General features: G+C 43.3%; 1 pseudogene; it reads left to right on the top strand.

Moving 5' to 3' along the window:
* The first annotated feature begins 1,766 nt into the window (after positions 1-1,766).
* Positions 1,767-4,152, top strand: LOC118012652 (annotated as a pseudogene).
* The last annotated feature ends 859 nt before the right edge of the window (positions 4,153-5,011 follow it).

Genomic DNA, 5,011 nt, shown 5'->3' with positions numbered 1-5,011 from the left:
ACTTCCGCTACGGGTTGGGAGGAGGGATAGGGAAAAGAGGAAAGGCGAGGCGGGAAAACGGGTGGGGGAGCCGCCCCGAGGCGAGAGGGCCCAGGAGCTGCTTTATTGGTGGTCGCTCGAGTGAATTAACAACGGTCTCCTCAGCTCCACTGAGGACTAGACCTTTCGCCTCCGTCCGGAGCCTGTCCTCCAGGGGAAAAGTTCGCGTCTTAGTGTTTGGAAACATACAGCCGCACTCCTGCCCCTCTGACACCTAGCACGTTTTTGGAAAGCTGAGCTAAGATATTTCTATTGTCTCTTCCTGGCCTTGCTCGTCAACTTCCCCAAGTACAGTGGATTGAATACTAGTGCTTTTTACCGTACAGCTAACTTTTGATTAATCGGCCACTCTGCCTAGCACATGACCTTGATTTTTTTTTAAAAAAAAGCAAAACAAAACAAAACGATCCCATTGGATACGATCTTGATGGCTACTGATGAAAGAGATTCTTGGGAAAGTTTTAAACCAGTGGGGAGGGGGAGGTAATTCTGACCCTTGAATTAGTTGCTTTAAGTTAAAGAATGATTGTTTATATGACTTCTTTAAAATACAGTGGCCCTGCTAGCATAAGGGTAGAAGATAAGGATTTAGACAAATGAAATAGAATTGAGATTCTGGAAATAATAAACCCTGACACACTGACTAATTTTTTACAAGAATATCAAGACAATTTAATGGTGAAAGGATTTTTCAACAAATGTTACTGAGACAACTGGATATCCACGTGCAAAACACTGAATTTGGATCACTACCTCACAACATATGAAAAATTAACTTTAATGGACCAAAGGCCTAAATGTAAGCACCAAAACTATAAAACTCTGAGGAGATGGAGTGCCTAGGTGACTCAGTTAAGCGAGGGACTCTCAATTTTGCTCAGGTCATGTTCTCAGGGTTGTGACATCAAACCCCATCTTGCCTCTGCGCTCAGCACAGTCCGCTTGAGATTCTCTCTCTCTCTCTCTCCCTCTGCCCTTCCCACCTGCGCACTCTCTCTAAATAAATAAGTTAATTAAAAAAAAAAAAAACTCAGGATAAAACATAGGCATAAATCTCCTTGGCCTTTGATTAGGCAATGGATTCTTAGGTATGACACCAAAAACACAAGCAACCAAAGAAAAATAAATAAATTAAACTTCGTGAAAATTAAAAACTTTTGTCTTTTGTGTTGAAAAAATCTAAAGAATGAAGAAAATATTTGCAAATAATATATCTGATAAGGATCTAATATTCAGAATACAGAAAGAACTATTACAATTCAATCATAAAAATATAAATAATGCAATTTTTAAATGGGTAAAAGATCTGAATAGACATTGCTCCTAAGAAAATATGCAAATGGACAAATGGACATGAAAAACGTTCACCATTATTAGCCATCAGAGAAATGCATATTAAAACTACAATGAGGGGCACCTGGGTGGCTCAGCCGATTGAGCTTCCGACTCTTGATTTCGGCTCAGATCGTGTTCAGCAGGTCGTGGGATGAAGCCCCATGTCCAGCTCCCCGCTCAGCAGGCAGTCTGCTTCTCTCTCTCCTCCCCTCCGCCTGCTGGACTGTGCACATGGATGCTGCCTCTCTCTCTCTCTCTCTCTGAAGTGAATAAATTAAAACACACACACACACAATGAGATACCACTTCATGCCTACTAGAATATCTGTAATCAAAAAGACAGATGACAATAATTGACAAAGATATGGAAAAATTGGAACTTGTATACTGCTAAGTGGAAATATAAAATGCTTTGGACCTTTCCGTGCTACCCAGGGAGAGGTCCCTACAGTGTTGTTTTGCATTCCCATTGTAACTTAAAGGGAAACTTTCACAATGTCCAGAGACATTGATGTCCTGCAAATGAAGGAGGAGGATGTCCTCAAATTCCTTGCAGCAGGAACCCACTTAGGTGGTACCCGTCTTGACTTCCAAATGGAACAGTACATCTACAAAAGGAAAAGCGATGGTATCTACATCATAAATCTGAAGAGAACCTGGGAGAAGCTTCTGCTGGCAGCTCGTGCCATTGTTGCCATTGAAAAGTCAGCTGATGTCGGTGTCATATCCTCCAGGAATACTGGCCAGCGAGCTGTGCTGAAGTTCGCTGCTGCTACCTGAACCACTCCTATTGCTGGAAGCTTCACTAACCAGATCCAGACAGCCTTCTGGGAGCTGAGACTTACGGTGGCTACTGATCCCAGGGCTGATCACCAGCCTCTCACAGATTCATCTTACGTTAACCTGCCTACCACCGCTCCGTGTAACACAGACTCTCCCCTGCACTGTATGGGCCTTGCAACAAGGGAGCTCACTCAGTGGGTCTGCTGTGGTAGATGCTGGCCAGGGAAGTTCTGTGCATGCGTGGCACCATTTCCCGTGAACACCCATGGGAGGTCATGCCTGATCTGTACCTCTATAGGGTCCTGAAGAGATTGAAAAGGAAGAGCAGGCCACTGCAGAGAAGGCTGTGACCAAGGAGGAATTTCAGCATGAATGGACGGCTCCAGCTCCTAGGTTCACTGCTATTCAACCTGAGGTGGCAGACTGGTCTGAAGGTGAGCAGGGGCCCTCGGTGCCTATTCAGCGGTTCCCTCCCGAGGACTGGAGCGCTCAGCCGGCCACGGCGGGGTGCCTGGGTGGCTCAGTCTGTTAAGCATCTGCCTTCTGCTCAGGTCATGATCCCAGAGTCCTGGGATTGAACCCCTCATCGGGCTCCCTGCTCAGTGGGGAGCCTGCTTCTTCCTCTCCCTCTGCTGCCCACCCCTGCTTGTGCTCTTTCTGTCTGACAAATAAATAAATAAAATTTAAAAAAGAAAAATTTAGGGGCTCCTGGGTGTCTCAGTCGGTTAAGTGTCTGCCTTCGGCTCAGGTCATGATCTCAGGGTCCTGGAATCGAGCCCCGCATCGGGCTCCTTGCTCCGTGGGAAGCCTGCTTCTCCCTCTCCCACTCCCCCTGCTTGTGTTCCCTCTCGCGCTGTCTCTCTCCCTGTCAAATAAATAAATAAAATCTTTAAAAAAATAAAAATAAAAAATAAATATAAATTTAAATAAGTAAAAACATTGACTCACAGTGGGCGCCTGGGTGGCTCAGTTGGTTAAGTGACTGCCTTCGGCTCAGGTCATGATCCTGGAGTCCCGGGATCGAGTCCCGCATCGGGCTCCCTGCTCGGCGGGGAGTCTGCTTCGTCCTCTGACCCTATCCCCTCTCATGTGTTCTCTCTCTCTCAAGTAAATAAATAAAATCTTTAAAAAAAAAAAAAAAAAAAAACATTGACTCACTGAATCATATAGATTTCCTAAATGTTGACACATTTCATTATAAAATTTTAAAAATCATATTATTTTCACAGACTCATCAAAAAACGTGGTCAATAATATTATTTTTGGACTTATCAGAAAAAAACTTGTATTCATCACTGTCAAATTCACAATGATGAATACAAGTTTTCCAAAATGCTAATTTTTGTGTAAAAGCTCAGATTTTGTCATTGACAACAAATATTGGCAATTGTTTTCTTTGTTAGACTTATTTGTCCATTTTTTTGAGAAAATATCTGCTATATTTCTAAGTCTGAATAATGATTATTGACCTGCCATTTGTTCTATCACTTAAAAACAGTGTTCCTTTTTTTTTTTAAGTGGCTAAATCATCTTGTAACTCCATCTTTTGTGTGCTTTTCCTGGAGATAGCCATCTTATGGAGAAGAAATAGCTGTATTTCTTCATTAATAAAATTAGTGTTTTTGTGTCCTACGGCTGCTATAACAAATTTCCACAAACTTCACGGCTTACAACAACACAATTTATCATCTTACAGTTCTGAAGTCAGAAGTCAAGGTGTTGCAGGGCTATGTTCCTTCTGGAGGCTCGAGAGGAGAATTCCTTTTCTTACCGTTTTCAGCTTCAGGAGGCCACCTGCATTTTTTGGTTTGTGGTCCCTTCCTTCATCTCCAAAGCCTGCTGGATCTTTAGCAACTACCTTCCCTCCCCTACACTCTTCCCTCTACCTCTCCTTCTCCTTAGCTTCTGTCTGTGGTCACATCTGCTTCTCTGACTCTGACCCTTATGTCTCCCTTGTCTAAGAACTCTTGTGATTACATTGAACTATCTGAGTAATCCAGGATAACCACCTCATCTCAAGATCCTTATTCACACCTGCACAATCCTATCTGCCATGGAAGGTAACATATTCATATTTCCGGGAGTAAGAAGTGGACATCTTGGGGCGCCTGGGTGGTTCAGTCAGTTAAACTTCTGCCTTCGGCTCAGGTCATGATCCCAGGGTCCTGGGATCAAGCCCCACATCGGGCTCCCTGCTCCGTGGGAAGCCTGCTTCTCCCTCTCCCACTCCCCCTGCTTGTGTTCCCTCTTTCGCTGTCTCTCTCTGTCAAATAAATAAAGAAAATCTTAAAAAAAAAAAAGTGGACATCTTTAGGGGACCATTGTCCAGCCTACCACAATTAATTTTTTACTGTTTCATCAAGGACATTCTTAGGTGAAACTAGTTTTTTTTTTTCAAGCGCGTCACAGTGAGGAGTACAATGAATGCTAGCATAGTTGGCATCACTGTCTTGATTCAATGCTAAAATGCCAGCAGTTTTATAAACTATGGCTTTGCATTAGTGCTAATGTTCACACAGTGAATAAAGCAAATAATATTTAAATATTATTATGAAAATAATTTTGACCTTGCAGGCCTCCTGGAAAGGCCTCAGGTCCTCTGTATCCCACGGACCATATTTTGAGCTAGAGGGAGGGAAGTAAGAGCTTTTCCTGGCCTAGATGAGTGAGAAGAGGAAAAGAGGCAAGCATGACAAATTCTGTATGGTAGAACCATGGTTTGGGAGGGAGGAGCTAGAAAGAAAACACCAGAAAGGAAAGTAAGGGACCATTCACAGAAAATCTAGTAAACTATATTAGGAAATTTGGACTTCATCCTGATATGCATAGGGCTGGACGTGGAGGGGCAAGGGGG

The sequence above is a fragment of the Mirounga leonina genome, unplaced genomic scaffold (genome assembly GCF_011800145.1).
Source record: "Mirounga leonina isolate KUSES-001 unplaced genomic scaffold, KU_Mleo_1.0 Mir_151, whole genome shotgun sequence".
NCBI classification, from domain to species: domain Eukaryota; kingdom Metazoa; phylum Chordata; class Mammalia; order Carnivora; family Phocidae; genus Mirounga; species Mirounga leonina.
This window is presented reverse-complemented; position numbering and strand designations above follow the sequence as displayed.